Source organism: Rissa tridactyla, chromosome Z, assembly GCF_028500815.1.
Source record: "Rissa tridactyla isolate bRisTri1 chromosome Z, bRisTri1.patW.cur.20221130, whole genome shotgun sequence".
NCBI classification, from domain to species: Eukaryota; Metazoa; Chordata; class Aves; order Charadriiformes; family Laridae; genus Rissa; species Rissa tridactyla.
In genome coordinates, this window is record NC_071497.1 from 34,931,887 (window position 1) to 34,946,164 (window position 14,278).

General features: G+C 37.5%; 1 protein-coding gene across 3 annotated transcripts in view; it reads left to right on the forward strand.

Annotated features, from left to right (window-relative positions):
• The window catches only part of PCGF3 (polycomb group ring finger 3), a 52,585-nt gene that overhangs the window by 2,547 nt on the left and 35,760 nt on the right, over nucleotides 1-14,278 (forward strand). The window lies entirely within an intron of this gene.

Below are 14,278 nucleotides of genomic sequence, written 5' to 3' on the forward strand. Positions count from 1 at the left end.
GTAAAGTACAGCTTATAGTTGCTGCAGCTGCCCAACCTGCTCTTACTTCTGTTGACTTTTACGTGTTTAAGAGGAGGTAATCTCTAAGCTTTATATTTGAGATACAGGTAAGCTTTCTTGCCAAGAACTGTTCTACATTTGCATTAATAGCTTCCATTTCATTTTTCCCATATAACTGTTTAATCTAGGTGTCCATTTTGGCTTTTCATAGAATCATAGAATGGTTTGTGTTTGAAGGGACCTTAAAGATCATCTAGTTCCAACCCCCCTGCCATGGGCAGGGACACCTCCCACTAGACCAGGTCGTTCAAAGCCCCATCCAGGCTGGCCCCGAACACTTCCAGGGATGGGACATCGACACCTTCTCTGGGCAACCTGTTCCAGTGTCTCACCACCCTCACAGTAAAGAATTTCTTCCCAATATCTAATCTAAATCTACCCTCTTTCAGTTTGACATTGTTACCCCGTGTCCTATTGCTACACTCCCTGATAAAGAGTCCCTCCCCATCTTTCCCGTAGTCCCCCATTAGGTACTGGAAGGCTGCTCTAAGGTCTCCCCGGAGCCTTCTCTTCTCCAGGCTGAACAACCCCAACTCTTTCAGCCTGTTTTCATAGGAGAGGTGCTCCAGCCCTCTGATCATCTTCGTGGCCCTCCTCTGGACCCACTCCAAGAGGTCCATGTCCTCCTTACATTGGGGCCCCAGAGCTGGACGCAGTACTCCAGGTGGGGTCTCACCAGGGTGGAGCAGAGGGGAAGAATCACCACCTTCAACCTGTAGGCCATGCTTCTTTTGATGCAGCCCAGGATATTATTGCCTTTCTTGGCTGCTAGCACACATTGCTGTGTCATGTTGAGCTTCTCATCAACAAACAGCCCAAATCCTTCTCTGCAGGGCTGCACTCAATCCATTCTCCGCCCAGTCTGTATTTGTGCATGGGATTGCCCTGACCCAGGTGCAGGACCTTGCACTTGGCCTTGTTGAGCTTCCTGACGTTCACACAGGCCCACCTCTCAAGCCTGTCCAGGTCCCTCTGGATGGCATCCCTTCACTACAGCAAGTTGAATGCTCCCCAGAGCCTGATGTCATTGTCAGACTTGCTGAGGGTGCTCTCAGTCCAACTATCTGTGTTGCAATAAAGATGTTAAACAGCACTGGTTCCAGTGCTGACCCCTGAGGAATGTCACTTGTCACTGTTTTCCACTTGGACATCGAGCCATTGACTGCAACTCTTTGAGTGTGACCGTACAGCCAATTCCTTATCGACTGAGTGGTCCATCTGTCAGATCCATGTCTCTCCAATTTAGAGACAAGGATGTTGTGTGGGACAGTGTCAAATGCTTTGCCCAAATCCAGGTAGATGATTTCTGTTGCTCTTCCCTTATCCATCAGCATTGTAACCCCATTGTAGAAGGTCACCACATTTGTCAGGCGTGATTTGCCGTTAGTCAAGCCATGTTGGCTGTCACCAATCACCTCCTTATTTTCCATGTGCCTCAGCATAGTTTCCAAGAGGATTTGCTCCATGATCTTGTCAGGCACAGAGGTGAGTCTGACGAGGTTTTTGTCAGGTAATGATCTCCCAGGACTGAAATAATTCCAGATTAACTTCCTGAACTCTCTGGGAAACTCTGTAAGAAGTAGAAGCATTTCCATTGAATCTTTAAGCTACATATGACCGAAGAAGTGCATGTGGGCATGATGTTTTGAAAATTATGCATGCTGATAGTGTTTCACTTTTCTTTAATACAGGTACTGTCTTAAGAGATGATGCCAGTTTACAAGAAAGTTTAATAAGACCTTTTATGTTATAAGATAAACATTTACTCTATTTTTTGTTTTGGAATTATTGTCCAATTGGTACGCATGTAGAAGTAGAGTTATTAAATGGAAGCTTGCATTCATAATGGTGTTTGTTGATGCAAGGGGATTTAAAACTGTTGGCATCCTTGAGTGTTTAGTAGTTTAAACCCTGTTCTCTTCTGGTTATTGCTAGTAAAGATGTTTTAATGATGTCTGAAACTACTTCTTGGGAGGGGGAGAGGGGCGGGTAAGTGAGCAGCTGCATGGTCCTAGCTGCTGGCTGGGATTAAGCCATAACAAAATGCAAGCTGGCTGTATTAGACTGTAAATTTAGTTAATATGTCAAAGCCATAAATACAGTAAAAGGGAAGAGAGAAAGGGGTTATGCTGCGCTAAAAGCAGTCATTGGTTTCGTGATACGTAACACAGTTTTGTTGCTAACTGAAGACATACTGTAAGCAGAGGTTTGTTCTACAATTGCTCTAAAGAGCCAAGAAAAAACTTGCTTCTGTTGTCTGACTGAGATTCTCTCAAGTTAATTTTACTAAATACATGCATCTATATTTAAATCAACAGACTATGAAAATGAAACACTCAGTGTGGTGAGAACTAGTGAGACTGAAAGTCTTGTTTGCTATTGAAAGTTTAATTGAACTTTGCTACTCAGGGACCTGGAGTCTTGCAATCACATTGCACAGCCAGTGTTGTAGGAAGGAATAAAACAGCAGTGAGTTGATCAATGATACTATTTTCCCTTTTTTTTCCCTTCTTTTTTTCCCCTTAATCAGAAACAGGACTTTATACTAGGAACTTCATACTATACTTAGGAACTTAAGAGTCTTTTTTATTACTTTGTCGAACACGGCAGGTATTATTCAAAATTAGGGGGAAGTACAGATCATTCAAAAGTGGGGGGAATGGCAAAGTATGGTGAGCTCAAGTTACTTGTTCTTTGTGCCCAAAGATGACTGCTCTCACAGTTGTGATTGCCTCTTTTTGAAATCACAGTTATAAGTTGATGGAGCTGGGGGGGAACTTGAGGGGGTGGGGGGAGAACTGGAGATAATTGAGGCGTGTGTTGGCATTACTACAATGCAGGGTAAGATTGTAAGGAAAAAATATGCAAGTGTGAAGAAAACCAGGCTTTTTGTAGTTTTGCTGCTAGTGGAAGAACTTATTTAAACTATCTCTACCATTATTTTCCATCTCTCTGCAAAGTGGCAAGAAGGAGACTTATTATTATCCATACAGACATATATTTAGTTTGACGTTAGCAGATAACTATTTCGTATTCTGTCCTTGTGACTGACAGTAATGTAGAACTTTTGTCTACATTAAAAGTGCTTGTGTTCTGGCGGCAATAAGGATCCTCCTTGTTTGAAACTGAGGCTATCCTTGTTGTTGGAAACTGAGGATATGTTTGCTTTGTGAATAGCATAAATTCATTTTGATTTAAGGTAGGAAACGTTCTGTGTATGTTGCATGTGGGTGAGAATGTGCTGTGCAGTATTTGCTTAATTAAGAGAGGAAGGTTATTTTTTCAGGTTGCGAGAATGTTATTTGCTGACTTGCAAATGGCTGTCTTATCAAGTTTTTCTGTTTTAGTTAAGAACTTTCTCTTCACCCTGTGTATAACGAGACAGTCAGTGTATGATACTATCTTTATTCAATTATTATATAATCATTGTGATATTACCAGGTATAGTGCAAATCTGGTGTGAATTATGTGTGGTGTTATGCTGGAACAGGTGCATTATATTAATGCAGACATTAATACAATGTTTGTAACCATAAATGTCATTTATTAATGAAAATATATAAGTATTGTCAGTGCAGTGTTCGCTGATTTTTTTCAGGTAATGTGCTGTGCCAGTTTTTCTAGTTTGTCACCTAAAAGAACAAGCTGAAAGGTACAATATAGCTGTCTAAATTATATATTCTCTATTTATGAATAATAGTCCCTGACATTTCTTGTTGTATCTGAACTATTAGTGTGAGTACACAGATTGGCATAAATGAAAGCTATGGGTCAGTTGTTCATTTAGTTGAAGGACATTGCTGAATTTATTTTAATTTACTAGACAAAATGTTTATTTGTATTATAACAAATTTATTTGATGTACTAAGCAGTGGCAATCAGTAGAATATATTTGAGGAATGGGATTATTTTTTTTCTTACTTAACATAGTGGCATGCTTTTTTCCCCAAAATCATTCGGACATAGAGACATTTGGAAGTTAAAGTTATATCTTGGGGCCAAGGTCAAAATGGACTGGGATCTTACCTTAAACTTATCTTAACTTCTTATTTCAACAGTAATCTGTATGTTTCAGGTTACTGTATTTCATACTGTTCCATTGTGATAATAACTGAGTTTTCTTTCGTTTGTAAATTTTTCCTAAAATATAAAGTATGTTCTAGATACAGGGACTCCAATCTTGATTTGAGGATTCAAAATAGGCAAGAGGTAAGGGAACTTTTTATGTGCTTGTTTAAGTAACTAATCATGCACACTGCTGAAAACACATGCGCTCCTGTTTCTAAATCAAATTATTTCTATTTTAAACTGGTAACTTTTCTTAAACCCAGATCTGTTAAAGATATTTCTAATACTGTTTCCTCACTTTAAGAGACTGTTAACACATCGTAGTGAAATCAGTCCTCTTAATGCTTGGAATGCTTTTTTCTTTCCATCTTTGAATTATTCCTTTATTCTGAAGCGTGGACCCTAAATCAGTGACAGTGTTTGCCTGATTGGTTTTGGCTGCACTTATGAAAGCTCCCCATTTGTGGTGCTGCAGCGAGTGACTCCCTTAGTCTTTCTTGCTTTAGCATTATACTAGTTGGTTGTTTACTGACTGTTTTTCAAGCCTTACCAACTCTTTCTCAGGGAAGAGCAAGCATAACACCACTTTAGAATTTCTTATCCACAAGTGCAAGTTGCTCTTGCCCTGTGCAAAAGTCTGCACTCGTGGAAGGAAAAGTTTTTTTGTGTTGGTGTGGAAACAGTGTAGTAGAAAATTATACTCTGTGAGTGAAATCCATCCAGTTTAGAGATAAACATTTACCTTTTTAAGGAATAGCTGCATGGATTTATTTCATCTGTTGAATAAAATAAGTAACTAAACTGCCTTTTCCTGTAGCAGTTTCCTAAGACTAATTGCGAAGTAGCCTTGCATCTTAAATCAATGTATGCCTTAAGATCATGCTTTTTGTATTGGGTTGCCAGAAGGTGATGATTAATTCACCTGTTTAGTTAAAATCGTGGTAAAATGAAGTTCTTTGATTTGTGCTTATACTGTTCTTAGACAAATTGCAAAGAGAAGCCCAATATTTCTGCATTTTCTTCCTGGAAAATCCATGTATATGTTTTCCTTCCCAACCTTCTTTTCTCAATGTGTTTGGATTTGATAAATTGGCGTTACCTTACCTTGAAATCTGTACTTCATATTCTGAAGTTCAGTGCTACAATCCATGTCTGTTCCTGCAATGAAATAGAAAATCTAGTTATTTGAAAAACTGTGATAATACCTCATTTTACCAAAAGTTTCAATCTAACTATTATTGAGCAGGAGCAATTTAATTGAAAGGTGCTTTTAAGTATCATTTATCCTTGTTAGTATCAGCATTATGCTTGGTGGCACCAGAGTGAGTATTTTATCTGCATTTCAATTTATTTATTTTATGTTTCGAATCTTGTACTTCTACTTCTTGGCTGGCTAGAATGAAGTAGAAAGCCCTCCAAGATCGGGTCATTCTGTAACAATTTCAGAAAAGTCTTGTGTTTATATTTATAAAATGCTTCATTCAGACTTCTTTTTTCAACCATTGATGACAAGAAAACTAGTCTAGATTTGTATAGACTTACATCTGAGGTAGTATAAATGGCACCGGACCAGATAAAAAGGCTTCTGGGTAGCCAGTGGAGCTAATTTTCTTCAGTTCACTTTCTCGCTTGGCAGAGCGTTTCAAGATTTGATAGAATTTAGCAGAAGTAGTCTGTGTATATTGATCCACGTGGTATGAAATGAATCTTGGTACTTGAAGGTTTCACTTTATGAATGCCTTTGAAATATGTAGATGTAGAAGGTACAGTATTAATTGCAGACATTTTTAATGCAGTTTTTTAGGCATAATCTTAGATGCTACCACCAGAAATTGTTTATCAGGAATATGTTTGCTCTAATGTGTAATGGTTACCCTAGTTATTTGTGGTTGTCTTGCCCGGGTGATAATAGTTTGTGTGAATAAGATTTTATGACTAAAAATGGCTTGGATTCGGACAAAGTGTTACAGATACAGAGAGGATAATGCCTTGTTTTGTTTTGTTGTTGACAAAAAGGTATTTTACCTTGACCTTTTTTCTTTTTTACTGAAATTAACAATGCAATGGGACTAACTCTCTATACAAGCCATTCTGTGGTCAAGTATGTAAATGGATTATGGTCTTCACATGAAGTATTTTTGCTACTTCTCTTTGGGAAGGGAAAGTACATTCTGTCCCCATGTTTCAGCTCCATTGCTCCACCAAATACTGGCCTAGTGGAACCTGAGGTAGACTTCCAAAGCCACTACTCTTTCAGGGCATTTCTTCAGCAATCACAAGCATGAGCTGACACTGAATTGGATTTTTGGAGGTGATTGGGAAGCGTCATGGAGATTTGTTTTGTCTTTAGAATGTGGGAATACAGAGTATAAAGATAAGTTAAAAGATTCCGGATTCCTCTTCTGTAACCTCCATTATTAGATCTGATGTTGCTGTAAGATACATTCACTAGAAGAGCGAAGACAAGGGAAAAACGAGCTGCTTTTGCATCTCCCCCAGATTCCTTAGCCACTTACTGGTTCCCACGATAAGTAACCTTTTTTTGAGTTAGTCATCCATTATTGCCATCTGCAGACATTGACAATTTTAGCATGCAAAGGGAAAATAAAATACATCAGCACTCTATTCTGCCAGCTTTAATCCAAAACCAAAGGAATGAACTCTCTTTCCTCTGAAATTACTTTTTAAAATGCTCATAATGTGTGAAGAGATCTACACATGGTACAGCCTGAGACAAAAAGTCCTTCAGATGCCCAGGATTTGCTGTGTGGAGATCACTGTGAGGTAGAGTCCCTTCTGCCCTTGCCAGCCAAACTTTTGATGATACATGTTTCTTGTGAGGTATTTTATTAACTTGTGTTCGAAAGAATGGATGGAGCACGTGTCAGTGAAGATGTCATCTATTTAATCACCTGTGTTTGTAAGTTATTTTGATTGTCCCTTATGGCATAGTTCAATCTCCAAAAGCAATTTTTGTTGGATTGCAGAGAGGAATCAAATTCAAGCCTGTAGATACTGATAGCAGGCTGCAGTAGTTAACACCTTGCACTGAAAGACTGATTCTTCCCTTTTTGCTGTACATGTCACACATTCATCTAGTGTTTGAAATTTGTTCTAGGAAACAATAAGTGTCTATGAAAGTGGTTTTGCTTTTGAAAATTCCTGGGGGGAGATTTGAGGTATACCTGGAATGGAATTACTGCGATGCAAAGCCAAGTTAGTGTTTATTTATTTACTTATTTATTCCTTGCATGGACTGTCAGACCCTGCTTAGGCTGAACCTTTTCAGAGAATATTTTCTTCCTACAGTTTTTGAGTAGTTTGTATTGATGTTCGGCTGAAGAGTTTTGTTGGTAACAGCCATCTCTTTGGAAGCTAATGATCAATTCTGTGATAATTCAGTAAATTCAGTGACGTTTTTAATGGTGGATGCCTTTACCTGTTGAATGAGTAAAGATTGATATAAAAAGCTTCAGATCATAGATGTCTTGCCACTGCTTTCCTGCTGTTGTGGAATATAAAGGTTCTCCAGCGTATCATAGAATCATTATGTCCATGTGAAATGCTGTTGTGATTGCCTGACTCCTCACAGCATAAAAGCCATTTAATGTTTATTTGTCTGCTTTCATACTAGTTTTCCACATAGATGTCTCTTTTACCAAAAGAAAAAAAAAAAAGTTGCTCTACTGATCATTCTTCTTCTGATTTTATTTTTTACTAAGTCTATTGCTTTGTTTTATCTGGTTGCTAGTGCTGTCTTTGTTTACTTGAAGTTGGAAAGAACTAGCTGCTTAGCTGTTGGTTTTCTGTTGCAACGTTTTTATTTTCACCAACAATCTCCCCTTACCTATAAAAGCTGGCATCTATGCCTTGCCTTTGTGCAAGGATCTAAATGCAGAGCATGTCTTCAACTTGTGTACGGACTAAAACTAAACTATCCCAGAGGATGCGGAGTATCATCGCCATGACTGGATAAGGAAGAGGAATTTAACTTTTGTACTGTTCAAAGATGTGTTTTCTATACTTCTGGCTGTATAGAGACAGACTGGAGCATGTGACAAAACGACTATATGCAGGGCTGGAAAGGGAAACTTCTGTTCAAGAGGTTGTTATTTCTGTTGTTAGCTGTAATATGTGAAGCTTGTGTAAGAGCTGCAGCATGTGCTGAGTATGTTGTCTTAAGGAAAACTGGTAATTGCTTACTTTTGCTGAGATTCGGTTAAGCTGTTGGTATTTGACAATTTAGAGAACGTTTTCGTGTCTACTCCTTATTAAAGTGTCAGGTTTACTGAACATAAGGAGGGAAATACAGACTATCGTTTTTGGGAGATTTTACTAATCTATGCTGTAAGAAGAGCACCTGAGAATTATGGCTGACAGGTGAGTTGGTGCATCTATACCAGCTCTCATTTCATCTGCCTTTTTTCCTGAAGAGTTTCCGCTTGCTCTTCTGCTACATCGAGCTGGTACTTTATCAGTGGTTTGTGCTAAGATTCTATGCTGTTAAAACAAGAACCCAATGTGTAAGGAATTTTTGCTTCTGTAAGGGGGGTTGAACTGTTGCAGCCAGTAATTTCTAAAACCACAGAAAGGAGGCTGTCAAAGCCCTTACACAAGTTAAACTAGTCTCATGGTGAGATTATTTTATTGTGTTAATAATTAAGACCTTTCAGCTTCTGCCTACTGCTGACAAAATTGTCTCTGTTTTAAATAAAACAGCAAAAGTCAGGTCACAGGTCACAGCAGTGATTAGGTCACAGCAAAGAATGCAGTTTTATAAGTGCTGAATCCTCTCATGTTATTGTTTTCCACTGGATTTTTCTTGTCAAGAGTCCTTGTCCCTTAAACCAGTGTCATGCCTCAGCGTTAGGACTGATGGACAAGATAGTGATGTTGTAATGGTGTTGCTCTGCTTTTTGGTCAGAGTTTGCAGAACTATCTGTTAATAATGACTTTAATGCAAAGTTTAGAATGATTGAATGACATTCCATGTGTTCTATAAGGTTTTCTTGAACTTTATTAGGTTATGCAGCGAAAAAATATCTTAACAGTTGAATTTTGAAAATCTTTCCTTACTGCAACATGGCCAGTGAAACATAAAGCAAAAAAAACCTCCACCAAACAACACAACACAAACAAACAAACCAATGCCCAACAAAATAAAACAAGTTTTGATAATTGCAGGTATCTTTTCTGTGAAGTGTCATTTCTTTGTGGAAGATAATGCATGTTTTCGTATTGCAAGACATTTAACTTCTTACCTCCCTTCCTACACACATGCAGAACAGTAGGTCTAATAATGACGAGGAAATGAAAATAAATGGAATGTGAGGGCTTTAAAGGTGTAATTCTTTCTACAGGTGTAAGTTTTCAAACACTTACCCTGCTAAGAGTGTTGTGAACCTTTTTGAAATTGGAAATTTGGAGCAATCTTCAACCATTTGCAGTTGGGTTGGGGAAAGATGGTTGGTTCAGTTCTTCAAAGACAAAAAATATCTGCGGTCAGTTGGGCAGGTACTTGAGAATGCTGTTTTCTGCATTCTGACTTGAAAATGTAGTGCTTGTTTTACATGAGAACACATAGCAATTTAAAGACATTTCAGAGATATAAAGCTTATGTCACTAATGCTTTCATTAAGTCTGCTAAAGGTGTGAGGCGCAATCTTTCCTTTATGCGGTGTGACTGATCCCCAGTACAAACATCTTAAGATGAGTTCAGAACATATGGCCCATGAGAAACACGGCTGTTGAAATGTAGTTGTGAATGTTGTCTGTGCTTTGGTAAAAGATACTATCAAACCTTTGTGCTGTCTGCTGCTTCTCATGGATAAAGTTATTGCGCTTAACTGTTGAAAAGCTGTAAAGATAGAAAACCTGTTAAGGTGGCTGGGTTAGAATATCAGTGGTTTGGGGTTGCTCTTTATGTTCTTGTTTAGTTTTAGTATAGTAATGGTGGTACGGTCAGCAAGTCAAAATAAGCCAAGAGCTGAAAAAGCTAGAATTACTGTATTGGAGGAATTTCTTTTTTATGCTTATTGCATGAGTGCAGGTTTTCTCCCTTTGTAGTTTATTTCACTATAAATGGGAATTTAAAAAAACCCACACAGTAAACTAGATAACACTTTGGTGTTTAATTTTCTTTGTCTTCCTGGAGAATAACTTTCCTTTTATTCCTCCTAAAATAGTTCAAACTATTTTTCACTTTCATTTCTGTTACCTGTTGAACATGCCATTTCTTTCCTGATTCTTCTCAACTATTCATTCTTCTACTACAGGCATACGTGCTTTTGTCACTCTGATGGCAGTTTCATTTTAAGTGCTGCTTACGATTGAAGCCTATTTCTCAGTCAGTTTGAGCGCAATTCACATGGGTACCACAGGAGAAAAGGAGTGTTCTGCTGAGCAATCTTACTGTGTCCAGGTTGCTGTTTTTTCCCTGCCTTTGTAGGATTGACAAGTGCTTATTCTTGACCTTGATTCTACAGAGCGCAAGTGGCCCTGAGGGTTCTTTGCACAGCTGTGGAATAGAGGGCCTTGCAGTGTCTTGACGGTTCAGCTGCTCCAGCTGCTCCGTTGCAGGTCAATGGAAATGCCTTTTGGGTCTTCAGCATAGTGGCTGGCTGTCCACTGCCTTTCAAGGGAAGTTTGTCACATGTAATAGATGATACTTGAATGAAAGACTTACCAAGAGAATTATGCATGCTGCAGGAGGCTTATATACGCTGACACTAAATAAGGGCCTGCTAGAATAGGAGCCGATGCTGTTCCCTCTCTAATAAGTGATGATTTCCTCTTGGTATTTTAGTATGACTACCACTAGTGGAAGGGGAGTGAGAGAGGAAGATAGCAAACAAGCACCAGCGTAGCTTGGCTTCAAGATAGGTGACACAATTCTGGCTAGGAGCTTCATGGTAGGATTTTAAAAGTTCCATGCTACTGTTATGATCAAAATAATTTTTTCACAATGTATTTATCTTGTAAGGCATTAAAAGTGAGATCAATATATGAAGTATTGTAGATTCGTCTGTAAAAGCACCTGAAAAGATAGAATTGGCCACTTCAAATATTATTCTCTACTGTCATAAGCATACTGAAGATCAATTTTCTTTTAAAAATACTTAAGTTCTTAATATTTCATTTATGCTAAAGGTTCTGCTCGGCAAAGAATTGGAAATGACAATTCATGTATATATGAAAAATCAATTAACTTTGTTCTGTCTTAAATGATTCAGAGTCATGATTCTAAATGTCCCTGTATTTTTGTGGTAATAGATTCACTGCGATTTTAATGTCCTTTCAAGAAACCTAGTGAAGTTCAGTCAATGTTTTTTTTTTTTTTCTTTCTGAAGTTTACAGGGTAATTTTATGGTATTAATACACGACGCAAATACAACTTAACAACCCTGACTGTAGTATACTACTTTTGAGATGGCTACTTTTATTTGAGGAAAAAAAACCCAAACCACCATAAAAACAAAAAAAACCCACCCTAATATCTTATTATACTTCAAGAAAAGATCAGAAAATTATTTTTAGCCACTCTTAAAGTATTCTGAGAATTGGATTAATCTTATGTTTTGTACATTCTTGGCTAGTTACATGAATGCATAATTTTTGTAATTAATGTTTCTTTCTCTAGGATGAGTGCTTTTGCCACTGGTCAGCTCCTTCTTCCTTTTTTTTTTTTTTTTCATTTTTATATTTTACTTTTTTCCCCTCCCCTTTTTCTTTTGTAGCATAGCAGCAGTCTTTTGGATTAGTTCCAATGACTTCTGAGTATTGATTTGAAGATAACACATCATTATACAATGAAATCTGTATCAAAATCTATAAGCTCAAAATAGATCACTGTAACTGCACTAACGATAGCTTTTTAAGGTAATACTCTGATTAAAAGAAAATTGAAACTATCTATAAACAAATTCTCACATCATGTATTCTTTTATGTTCCTGATCATGTTTTATTTCTGATAAGAGATGCCTGCCGTCTGTTGCAACTCGAAAAGCCTCCTATTGCTGAATTACGGCAATGTGATCTCTTCTGAAATTGCACTTGCCAGTGTGTCTTGTGTGGATGTAATACATATTTATCCCTTGCCTGACTCTGTAAGAGGAGTTGAGACAGTGGAAAGAGTGGAGGAGGAAGGATATGGGGAATAACACACTGGGGCTGACAGTTGTGATGATAGGTGGGAAGCGCTCAAGTAAGTAGGCTAGGTTGCATTTAGTGTGTATATACATTTTCCTTACTTTAAAAAATTTGCTGTTCTCTTACTTTTTACTCTTACTGCTTTTTTCCCTAAATAGAACCTTTTAAAATGCCAGCTCCCATTTAGTATTAATGCATTATGCGTATTCATATAAGGCAATTTTCAATCATCATTGCTTGAAATCAGGAAAACCTTAGTCTTGCATTTCTTTGCACTGTGTTTGCTTTCACCTTCAGAGCTGAAGGTAGCTAATGCCAAAGTCTGTCTCCAGCTTGATAGAAGCAGAGTGCTTAACTTCTGTGCTGTTTTGAATTCACATTTTTACATTTTAAACGCGCTTTCATTTTCAACAAAACTCTGTAGTGGGCTTCCACAAGAAAGATTATAAGAGGTTACAGGTAGCCTTTACAAGAGGGGGTTAATAATGGATGCACTGAAAATCAAAAAGTTGAAGGTATGACGTAGTTTGCATTTGTTGATCTGCAGTTGGCATACTGAAAAGGAAAAATGTGTATGTATTGGCATCTTCCTGAGTTTGCTGTGACCTTGCTATATCAGGGGCTCCATCTTAGAGAAACAATATAAATCTGAAATATTGGCTGGATCGTCTAGTTAACTTCGTTAATGTCTCCACCATCTCCCATTGTCTCTAGTTAAGTAAACGAGGTTCCTGATTACCTACATTAACTGACACGTAAGACTATTACGGATATTTGGGAACGTTTTTCTAAAGTCCTCCTAAACTTAACTCTTAGATAGTTTATGCATGTGTTTTTCATTTCTATCTTATATTTTTAGCTTAAGTAACTCTTTCTGCTTTGTCCTTAAAAGTACCAGTCATACTGCACTCTCAGAGCAGGATGTGATAGGTGAAGGTAGGAAAGACAGAGGTTTTTTTTCATTCATGCTCTGTCTTGTCCTAATTGTGATAACCTTTCCTGCTACTTGGTCCAGTTTCATGCCATTCTTCCTTAATGCGTTCAAGTAGAATTAAAATTAACATTATTTCAGATCTTTCACCAGTGTCATACAAAATTGCACTGGCAGCAGACTGTGGCTATTGAAATTGACCCATGACACATTCTGGGTTAATATATATCTGATTATGTCTGCAGTAAATATTGCTAATGTTTGAAACTTGTGCTTTCATATGTTTGGATGGAAGGCACTATTAATGGGGGATTTTATGTTTCTAAGTCATGGTGACTATGAATTCAGATCTACTAGGAATATAATAAAACTCAACATTTACTGAAAATGAAATAGAAATCTTAAGGCAGGGAGGGTGTCCATTTTCTTTGCAGTGTTCTGTTATGCTAATGGGTAGACAAAGATGTAGATGAGTTAGTTCTTAAAGTACAGTAAAATACTGCATAATACAACTCTAGTCTTTTGCCTTTTAACTGACAAACTGGTATTTATCATATTTAGTTGATTTTATTATAGGAATAACAGTTAATTATTTACTTGATTTTTAAAGTGTCTTCCTTAATTTGGTGCTTTATAATCATCTGTTGTCAGGTGAAAAGTTAAAGAAAAGAACTAACTTCCATAATTTGGGTGTTTGTATATCTCTTTGGCTGCAGACCCTTTGAGAGATCGGTTGTGTTACCATTTTTAGCTAAAATTTAGCAAGCGGGTAGTAGTTGTTTGATTGTTCAGGACTCTAATATAGTCGGTTTTAATACAGACTCCAAGTCTAAGCAATGTGTAAGAGAAAATATTTAAATAAACCATATTTTAAAATGTCTTAATGTCCAGCCCTGGTATTAAACATGTGTTGAGTAACTTCGAGCTTTTTATGATTAGATGCCAAACTGAGATTGAATGGCTCTATTTTATTATTTTTTTAAAATATGTTTAACATTTTAGTAGTACTTACATTTTGTGATTCTTGTAAGAAAGTTGATTCCTCTAACAGCTGTGAGGAGGTGGTGTTT